Below are 11,707 nucleotides of genomic sequence, written 5' to 3'. Positions count from 1 at the left end.
ACAATAAAAGTAAAGTTGGTCTTACTCACATGTAAGTGTATAAATTACTTGCATCATGCAAACCGGTAAAATTGAATACGTACAGTTCTGAGCCGGAGATGTATTCAATGACATAATGACATTTTCGTCCGTTAGAAATTTAATTTATGAATATGAATATTGCAAGTGCAGCTACGCTTATATTTGTACAAGTACTATCCTTTTATTGAGTTTGAATTGTCAAATTAAAGATATACCGTACATCTAATGGTTTTTAGCTAGGTGAGCTATATTCGTACCCGTCCGTCGTCCGTCGTCCGTCGTCCGTCAGTCAACTTTTTTTCTTTTGAACGACTTCTTCTGAAGAACGAGATGACCTAGAGTCACGACATTTGACCAGTAGGTAGATGGAATGGAGTGCTATAAAGTTTCCTCATTGAAATGACCTTGACCTACTTTCAAGGTCACATGGGTCGAATATGTTAAAAAATTCAAACAACAATATTTAAAGGACCATAAGGACTAGAATTATGATAATTGGATATGTTATGCAGACCAGCTGTGGGAATCGTTTTCTTTGTTACAGTAATGAGGTCAAAGGTCAACTTTAAGTGCTAGTCGGAATCAAAGGTCAACGTGGTTTTTAAAGCTTTGAAATTAATATTACAAATTTCAAACAACAATAACCTAACAATCTCTTGTTGTAAGTATCTTATTTTTGCCTCATTCTGTGCACTTACAACCCGTGCAGATTAGGGGACAGAAAATACCTGATGTATCCCACCGCATAATCGTACAATGTACGAGGCGACTAATGTGCCTCTCCCCTTGTGGAATCGGTTCACTGCTCCGCTTCCTTGTATTCTGTTTAAGAGACATTGAAGAAATTAAAAACTTACCTTCTGTATCCAACTGCACATGTATCATAAAAGGCGACTAATTTGGTGGTCATCTGCAAAATAAGGGTCTTCTTCCGTGTCTCCTTTCTGCGAGGGGGACACTTTTTAGAACTTTTTTGTTTCTTATCTTTCCTGTTTTCTTTCTTCTTACTTTCTCTTTTAGGTGGTGACGTCCCAACAAACCGTCCTCGTATGATCCTGGGTGTTGTGTCTCCCTAGTTACCGTCCTCGTATGATCCTGGGTGTTGTGTCTCCTCTAGTTACCCGTCCTCCTATGATCCTGGGTGTTGTGTCTCCCTGGTTACCCGTCCTCGTATGATCCTGGGTGTTGTGTCTCCCTAGTTACCCGTCCCCCTATGATCCTGGGTGTTGTGTCTGCCTAGTTACCCGTCCTCCTATGACTCTGGGTGTTGTGTCTCCCTAGTTACCCGTCCTCGTATGACCCTGGGTGTTGTGTCTCCCTAGATACCCGTCCTCGTAGGATCCTGGGTGTTGTGGCTCCTCTAGTTACCCGTCCTCCTATGATCCTGGTTGTTGTGTCTCCCTAGTTACCCGTCCTCGTGTGACCTTGGGTGTTGTGTCTCCCTAGTTACCCGTCGTCGTAGGATCCTGGGTGTTGTGTCTCCTCTAGTTACCCGTCCTCCTATGATCCTGGGTGTTGTGTCTCCCTAGTTACCCGTCCTCGTATGACCTTGGGTGTTGTGTCTCCCTAGTTACCCGTCCTCGTATGCTCCTGGTTGTTGCGTCTCCCTAGTTACCCGTCCTCGTATGACCCTGGGTGTTGTGTCTCCCTAGTTACCCGTCCTCGTATGATCCTGGGTGTTGTGTCTCCCTAGTTACCCGTCCTCGTATGATCCTGGGTGTGTCTCCCTAGTTACCCGTCCTCGTATGGTCCTGGGTGTTGCGAGGACGTTAAACCCCAAACAAACAAACAAATTCACGCACTCACATGACAGAATTAGCTGGAAATAAATACGCTAGAATTCACGCACTCACATGACAGAACTAGCTGGAAATAAATACGCTAGAATTCACGCTCGGAAACACCATGTTTAACAAGTTTGAGGGAAATGTTCATTGCGTAAATAACCTCTGATGTATCACTTTCATTCCTTTCGTGTTAATAACATAATATAGGCCTTGTAGATTGTTTTCTGTTTTCCAAATATGACAGTTTTCTAAACATAATCTGAACCTCTAGAGCGAGTTTTAATTGTATTGTAGGTACAGTATAACTGTTAAAGCGGTTTGCTGTAAATACGATCAAGAAAATCAATATATATATAAATTAACGGGTCGTCAATTAAGCCGTAAAAGATTTTTTTTTGTGATTTACGTTTGTTACAGCTATGTGTATTTGTATAAGTTCGTTGACACAAACGTAGTTTTTAAGGCACGAGTGAAAATGAGTCGATTATTCACAGTAACTTTTGCATGTTCGCTGTAAAAATAGGATGTCAGAAGGCACCTATTAAAAGATGTAGTATTTGCATTCTATTTCTTTTTCTTTTGAACGGAATTAACGTCTTCTCAACAGACAGCTGGGTCATATATATAAAGACATGTGCTTAGGAAGACCCTTTGCTGTAAATCTACAGAATCTCGCGGTCGCGTAACGGTAACATTTTTTGGCTTTGTAGTCGGGAATCCTCCTCTATAATCTTCAAAGGGCAAGTATCAGCCTAGTGATTGATCAGGTTGTTTGACCTGACACCAATCCGCATGCCTTCAATTTTGCTATGACATATTCCAGGGGTGCAGAGAGCGGAAGTGAGCGTAACCCCTGGATATCGAGGATGATTCCAGGGGTGCAGAGAGCGAAAGTGATGGTAACCCCTGGATATCGAGGATGATTTCAGACACAAAAAAATCTTACCCGGTGTGGTTGCTTTCACATGAAATCGCCATTGTATTTCAAAATTCAAAACTTGTTTTTTTACAACACCTAATCGTCCTCTATGAGTCCATAATCGGATGTAACTGCAATATTTATTAGGCCTCACTCTTTTTTTTTTATCTAATTCCAAGGAAAATTTCACATACAAATGAATATCTATTCTGGTACCATAGAAATATGTAAATTATACGTTTTTTTGTAAGTCCTCACTGGGTCCACTAAGCCTTTGGTCATATGCATCAGGGCATTTTAATTCACCGCCTCTTAACACTTACTTTGCTCTATATGGTCACATTGAGGCTATGGATAATCCAAAACAGCATTGCGGAAAAAATACGTCGCCCGCTGGTTCTATTACAACATTGTAAAATAATTCTACAAGCAGTATAAATTATAAAGTAATATAAAATTCTGACCCCATGTGCCTTGTAATATCTTGTCATATCTTGTTCTGCAACATTGGATACATTGATTCGAGATATCCAATGAATTATCGCTACACGATGTACTTTTTAACAATGTCCTGTTATGTCTGTTTTAGTTTAAAATAAGACACATTTTAGTTATATTTTGTGCCCGTTTTAATGCACATGATTCTGATTTAAAAAAAGATAGAACAAAGAATGGTTTTGTACGCGATAAGTGCCATGAAAACTTTACCAGAGACCTATATATTCCGTGATAATATGTTGATAGATACGTCTCTGGTTTACAAATCTCTATAATATGTTTGCAATGGGTAACACTTCTCTGACGTATCAAACCTTTGCTGAGGTTCGTGTAGGGACAAGAACTCTTTATTTGCATGTAGTAGAAACAAATCAGGAAAATTAGACGCTGACTTTGGTGTTTATTTACCAAAGTACTAATACATCACGTATATAATATACTTCAGCAGAAATACCTGTCCATAATTGCACCCCAAATCACCCCACGTTCCTGCGTCATTGAAACCGAGTTCATGCTATAGCCACTTGACCAATGAACGTGCCCGAGGTTCGCGTTCACACAACTTCCTAATTACTTCCCGTGCTGTTAACCCTTCGGGTGAGTCCTGATTTTCTTTTACACGATGGCGAAACATGCTTTGATTGCATTGTCAAATTGATACTGACCTATATGTTTACTATCTGATGTAACGCATTTTGATATTGGCCGCTTACATATGCATTTATTGGCGAATTATCACCTTTTACAGTGCACATCAAAATGGCTTGTAGCTATCAATTAACTGATTATTTGACGTAAGATCTAATGCTTCAGCTAGACGCCCTTGATGGCTAAATTCTCTCTTTATAAGATGTACCCTGACGATTCAAGTTTATTTAGTTTTGCATTTTTTTTTTAAAAACGGGAATTGCGAGTAGCTCTGACGTCACAAGATAAAAGCTCCCAATGGGACAAGTGCCCCCCCCCCTTTCATGCCCCCTCTCCCTTTCATGCACCCCCCTTTCCTGCCCCCTCTCCCTTTCATGAGACACTGTCAATATTGAAGGATGTTACGAAAAATTTGTGAAAAGTGTGTCTTTTGAAGTTTCGAATTCGCACTAATTGACCATTAGCCATTTTGATGCGACCTGAGAAGTCTGCACCTTCTTGGGTAAACCTCTGTAGAATCACACAGGGACCTGATAATTTGTTACAGTATAGCTGTATTTAGATCTTATCATAATCTTTAATTTAAACTGTAACAAATTCTCCATTTTCTTGTGGTACATCATGCATGGGTACAGCAAGGCCCAACTGATCAAGGGGGCAAATAAAAACATGCAAAGGGACAAAGAACCCCAGAAGCTGTAGAATTTACCAGTAAAGCATGAAAAGGCTACAAATGGCCAGTCAGCAGTCATAAGATATTTAAAAAAACATCCAGGGGTAGGGAATGGGGATGTGGGATCAACTGCCCCCTACCCTTTGTATTAAAAAATATTAGACAAAAACCACTAAAGGTTTTAGAGATGTTTGCCAAATTCTCTTTAAGTAAAGAGTCAGCTCCGACTAGTTTGAAAGCTTTAATCTGTGTTACAAAAAGCCCCCTTTGAGATCACTACTGAAAAGATTTTGATCCTTGTATGTTATGGTTGAATGCACTTCAAATCTACTTTCACTATCCTATATAAAAAATCAAAATTTTGTACTTCACTTACCTTATTGAAAATCGCCATATCTATTGGTTATAACAAACAACTTTGGGTTGAACAGTTTTCGGTTTTGAAAGTATTTCACGACCTTTGAAACCTTAGAAAAGTCGGGACATCTAAAATCATAAAAATGTCAAAACACGAAAAAACGTTCAACCAAAAGTTGTTTATAATAACCATATGAATAGCGATTTTTAATAAAGATAGTGAAGTACAATTTTTATTTTTTTATATAGGATAGTGAAATTAGATTTGAAGTGCATTCAACCATAACATACAAAGATGTTACCCAAATGCAGGATTATTACCCATATGCGCCGTTGTGCCCAACCTGATCATATAAATATATCAATTTATTACATTTTTGCCAGTGAAATATTGGATTCTATTAACTTGATAAAACTGATATCTTTTACACTGTGACAAATATCACATTTTGGTATTGACCAATGATAACATTATCTTCTATTTGCTGCATTCAAAGGCAACAATTTATTTTGTTCAGATTCAAATGAAGCGACGGTAGAATAAGTGGTTGTTATGGTAAATGTTTGGTACACACACTTAAGTATTTCCATAAATATACAATTGATAACATTTTTATAAGCAATCATACCAGAAAATAACAGAAAACGTCAGAATAACGTTGAGTATCCCATTCAAAATGGCGCGCAGCCTTGTTGTCAAGCATGACGTCATTAGAATATGGCGCTAATTATTACGCTTCTGATTCACACCCTTTTTTAATGCATTACATTTTTCATGTTTTATACTTTAAAAATGTAATAAATTGGAAATTTAAGGGTGTCTTCAGAAATAACAAATATATTTCACTTTGATGGCTTATAATTGCAATGACAATTCTTCTGCTCCTTCCGGTGTAAAGATTCTGATACCCACCACAGGCAGAAGATTGGCAAGAAGTTGCATTAGAATTAAATTTGCGTTCTGATGAGAAGTTGAAAATATGATTGTCTATGGATGATGCACAATTAATGAATTAAGGCAGTCACCCATATATCACCTGGATCACACAGTATCTAAACACAATGACAGAATTAAGGCAGTCACCCATAGATCACCTGAATCACACGGGATCTTAACACAATGACAGAATTAAGGCAGTCACTCATAGATCACCTGAATTACACGGGATCTAAACACAAAGACAGAATTAAGGCAGTCACCCATAGATAACCTGAATCACCCAGGATCTAAACACAATAACAGAATTAAGGCAGTCACCCATAGATCACCTGGATCACCCGGGATCTAAACACAATGACCGAATTAAGGCAGTCACCCATTGAGAAATATTAACATCAAAGGTTTACTTTCTGCACAAACAATACGTTTAATGTTTAATACGTACATTGTTTGTGTAGAAAGTAATTAAGGCAGTCACCCATAGATCACCTGAATTACACGGGATCTAAACACAATAACAGAATTAAGGCAGTCACCCATAGATCACCTGAATCACACGGGATCTTAACACAATGACAGAATTAAGGCAGGCACCCATAGATCACCTGAATTACACGGGAGCTAAACACAATGACAGAATTAAGGCAGTCACCCCTTGAGAAATATTAACATCAAAGTTTTACTGTCTGCACAAACAATACGTTTAATGTTTAATACGTACATTGTTTGTGTAGAAAGTAATTAAGGCAGTCACCCATAGATCACCTGAATCACACGGGATCTTAACACAATGACAGAATTAAGGCAGGCACCCATAGATCACCTGAATTACACGGGATCCAAACACAATGACAGAATTAAGGCAGTCACCAATAGATCACCTGGATCGCCCGGGATCTGAACACAATGACAGAATTAAGGCAGTCACCAATAGATCACCTGGATCACCCGGGATCTGAACACAATGACAGAATTAAGGCAGTAACCCATAGATCACCTGAATCACACGGGATCCAAACACAATGACAGAATTAAGGCAGTCACCAATAGATCACCTGGATCGCCCGGGATCTGAACACAATGACAGAATTAAGGCAGTCACCAATAGATCACCTGGATCGCCCGGGATCTGAACACAATGACAGAATTAAGGCAGTCACCAATAGATCACCTGGATCACCCGGGATCTGAACACAATGACAGAATTAAGGCAGTAACCCATAGATCACCTGAATCACACGGGATCTTAACACAATGACAGAATTAAGGCAGTCACTCATAGATCACCTGAATTACACGGGATCTAAACACAAAGACAGAATTAAGGCAGTCACCCATAGATCACCTGAATCACCCAGGATCTAAACACAATAACAGAATTAAGGCAGTCACCCATAGATCACCTGAATTACACGGGATCCAAACACAATGACAGAATTAAGGCAGTCACCAATAGATCACCTGGATCGCCCGGGATCTGAACACAATGACAGAATTAAGGCAGTCACCAATAGATCACCTGGATCGCCCGGGATCTGAACACAATGACAGAATTAAGGCAGTCACCCAGAGATCACCTGAATCACACCGGATCTAAACACAATGACAGAATTAAGGCAGTAACCCATAGATCACCTGAATCACACGGGATCCAAACACAATGACAGAATTAAGGCAGTCACCAATAGATCACCTGGATCGCCCGGGATCTGAACACAATGACAGAATTAAGGCAGTAACCCATAGATCACCTGAATCACACGGGATCTTAACACAATGACAGAATTAAGGCAGTCACCAATAGATCACCTGGATCGCCCGGGATCTGAACACAATGACAGAATTAAGGCAGTCACCAATAGATCACCTGGATCGCCCGGGATCTGAACACAATGACAGAATTAAGGCAGTCACCCAGAGATCACCTGAATCACACCGGATCTAAACACAATGACAGAATTAAGGCAGTAACCCATAGATCACCTGAATCACACGGGATCTTAACACAATGACAGAATTAAGGCAGTCACCAATAGATCACCTGGATCGCCCGGGATCTAAACACAATGACAGAATTAAGGCAGTCACCCATTGAGAAATATTAACATCAAAGTTTTACTTTCTGCACAAACAATACGTTTAATGTTTAATACGTACATTGTTTGTGTAGAAAGTAAAACTTTGATGTTAATATTTCTCAATTTAATTTGTAATATATCAAGTTTAAAACCCTTTCACCACTGTGGACCACAATGGACTCATCCAGATAAAGCTAGAGTAGAGTCTACTTAAGTTACCTAGGGGTGAAAGGGTTAATAGAAAATACAACTGTACTAATGGATATGGCACAAAAATGTGATGCCTACTGGTTTTGGAGTAAAGTGTATCTTGACAACTCTACATGTAAATAAAATCTTGTAATGCATTTTACGGATTTTTAATTGTTCAGAATTTTAAGTTTTAGAAAATAAAAATGAACAATAAAGAACTTGCGTCTATACACTGCTGATCCCACACTTATATTGATGACTAGAAATTAAAGATAAACAATATAAAAACAAATTAAATCTTTCAATTAATCACAGGTCTGAAATATCAACACAACGACCAGGTTTGGGACAGGAGATCCAGTTTATTAATATTACGTAATCATGTATAGAAACCGCAATAACATAATAATTATGTGATGTTACGTAATCAATTAATAGCATTCTTCTGAATCCCCTCACATCACCGCCATGTGTAATAACTGGATCTACACATATACTACTCTACTGTTATCTATATACTACACATGTACATCACACAAAATAAGGGGGAAATGGGTGGGTGGGCCAAAATTATTCTTCACTCTATGACAGAATATAGCTAGCTCGCCAAACACGCCTGCTTGCTACGCCTCGCCGCTACAAAGTGATCCCTTTGTCCAGGGAGGGACGCAGAGCCCCATTCCCGCCTGCTACTGTGGCCTATGTTTCCTGGTCCAGCAGCTGTTAAAGCATCATCAGTTATATTTATAGGTCACCTGAGCTTTTGCTCAAGTGACCTATTGCTATCCGTCCTCGTCCGTCGATGTGCGTCGTGTGTCTTCCGTCGTCTGTTAACATTTTACATTTTCAACTTAAGCTGAAATACTGTCAAAGGGATTTCATTGATACTTCATGGGAATGTTACTGACAACTCCCTGACCAAGTGTTAATATTTTTCGGGTTGATTAGAAAACACATGGCGCCCAAGGCCGCCATTTTGAAAAACTATTTCAAACTTAAAGTCAAGTTCTACTTGGCTGTTTTTACTGAAATTTGGTAGGAATGATTAACTCATGGTCCTGACAAAGAGTTGTTATTTTTGGGTCGATTAGAAATCCAATATGGCCACCATTTTGATAAACTATTTAAAACCTAAAGATGAGTTCTACTGGGCCGATTTAACTGAAACTTGGTAGGAATGATCGACTCATGGTCCTGACAAATTGTTGTTATTTTTCGGGTCGATCAGAAATCCCATATGGCCGTGGCGCCACAGTGGCCATCTTGAAAAACTATTTCAAACTTAGAGTTGAGTTCTACTTGGCTGATTTAACTGAAACTTGGTAGGAATGATCAACTCATGGTCCTGGCAAAATGTTTTTGTTCAGGTCCATCAAAAATCCAATACGGCGGCCATGGCTGCCATTTTGGAAAAAAACTATTTAAAACTTGAAATCAAGTTTTAATAGGCCGAATTAACTGAAACTCAGTCTACGAATGATCAACTCGTTGTCCTGAGAAACTCAACTTAAAGTTACACTTAACTTTTTTTACTCAAATTTTGGTAGGGATGATTGACATCATTATCTCCACTTTATATTTCAACAACAAAAAATAATACTGTAGGACTCAGGTGACCGTTAGGGCCCATGGGCCTCTTGTTGCATTTGGCTGTGTGTTATCTGTTGTATCTTAAAACATTTTACTCCAAGACTAAACTAAATCTTCCCTATTAAGACATCTGTGACATTACAGTGTGTATACCATTCAGCATCAGATCTTGATGGACTGGGAGGTTGGGCCCAATTGAGGAATACAAACCAAAAGACTACAAAGATAATTCCCAACTTCTCCTATACCTTCTACCCATTTATATAAAAATTACAAAATTGATAATATTATGTTTTTCTTTACAGGACTGTCTTACTGTAAATGGACAGAACCCTGGTTAGATATATCTAGGAAGGTGGTGTGAGCTCTAGTTGGGTGATTTGGCGTCTGGGGTATCTGAAGCTGGATGGATTTGTTTATTTCAGCTGCATTATTCACTCCTTTAACAAAGTTTTTAACCCTGGCAAACTCCATTATTGAGGTACAAGGACCTTTATGGTGACATGTGGGGATCCGATATCATGTACCCCTCCGTGATAGTCCTGAGGGGAACATGTAGTCATACTGAGTCAAGTGCTTCATATTGGTTGTTTCCGAGCTGGGGTTAAATTCTCTTGTGCCTGGATGGTTGGGTGCAGCTGAACTAGAATAAATCTATTTTTGCAACAGTACCTTTTGCGTCAGAAAGTCTGACTAGGGTAAATGTCATCTGATCCAGAATATCTGACTGACGGAATAGGATGGCCTGCCAGCGTCCGGAGCAGGGTAAATAATTGGGCCAAGACCTGTCTGAAAAATTGACTGTATTTTCCATTTCACCAGCATCATGATCAGTTGCACTTAAATTCACATTCCAATAGATACATTTAGTTTGATTAGCTCTGTTTTCATCAAACATACCAATGATGGTTACATGTAATTATTATAATGGCAATGTGAAGAAAAAATGGTTTTGCATAATATGACCACCTTTACATACTGTAAGCGAATATATTTTTGCGGTATTCTAATTTGATTCTCTTTGCACTTTAAGTCTTCTGCTAATCTTCTGTGTTAATTGAAGTTTCTGTATATGGTTTTCTATTCTATATAATACGAGTACGCTAATTCTTTAGTGCACTTATCTGCTAAAATTCAATAATATAGTAAAATTTGAGTTGGTAAAATATGTATTTTTACAGAATTAGATTCAATATATACAGCTGATCATTCATAGAATAGATAAAACTATGTATTTAGGGTACACAGGGGAGGCACTTTAGTCTAGTGGAAGGATGCCGGTCTTGTGACCAAAGGGTTGCGGGTTTGAGTCATGGCAAGGCATGGTACTGTGGTGTTTGTTTGAGCAAGATACTTTACTCCACTTGTTCCAGTCTACTCAGCTGTAAATGAGTATGTGGTTAGGCAGTGCTAGAATTGTAAAATGCTATCTATGAGCGCCAAAATGGCAGCACTGGCTGTATGCTCCCCACAGAGTTGAGAAAGATATCGGCTGGTTGCAAAGGCCCTATAACCACGGATAATAATTTGTGAACTGCTTTGAGACGATCGACCTACGAACTAGGTTGTGATAAAGCAGTACTGTGTCTGATTGTTAAAGTGTATAAACTAAATAATTATATTGGATGAAGACTAGTAACACAAAATTATCATTTCATAAAGTACCTTATCATCAGGAATGCATGTATCAAGTATGTTGTGTTATGCTAGATCCTGGAGGAGGAGCTACTCAAGGCGCATAGATCGTCGCCCCTTCCTGATCTCGGAGTACACATTCCCCCGGTCCATGGGTGGTAATTGTCATTCGTTAAAATAATAATCGAGATGAGACAGTAAAATGTTCATTATAATTAGTTTCTATTCTCTGAAGTTACCTTGAATAAAGTTAAAACTTTGAAAAATAATTAAACATCAAAATTCCCTTCAATTCAGACCAGTATCTAATAAATCTAGGAATGCAGTGCAGGTGCTATCATAAAGAAGAAAATCTCATGTTTGCCTTTA

General features: G+C 38.8%; 1 long non-coding RNA gene across 1 annotated transcript; it reads left to right on the top strand.

Annotated features, from left to right (window-relative positions):
• Positions 1-3,777: 3,777 nt before the first annotated feature.
• LOC110456879 lies at positions 3,778-11,471 on the top strand. Its single transcript, XR_002463637.1, has 3 exons — positions 3,778-3,822; positions 10,009-10,468; positions 11,414-11,471. It is a non-coding gene; the product is annotated as an uncharacterized LOC110456879 (long non-coding RNA).
• Positions 11,472-11,707: the final 236 nt, after the last annotated feature.

The sequence above is a fragment of the Mizuhopecten yessoensis genome, unplaced genomic scaffold (genome assembly GCF_002113885.1).
Source record: "Mizuhopecten yessoensis strain PY_sf001 unplaced genomic scaffold, ASM211388v2 scaffold8937, whole genome shotgun sequence".
NCBI lineage: Eukaryota > Metazoa > Mollusca > Bivalvia > Pectinida > Pectinidae > Mizuhopecten > Mizuhopecten yessoensis.
The sequence above is the reverse complement of the archived record's forward strand: the minus strand, read 5'-3'. Positions and strand labels throughout refer to the sequence as shown.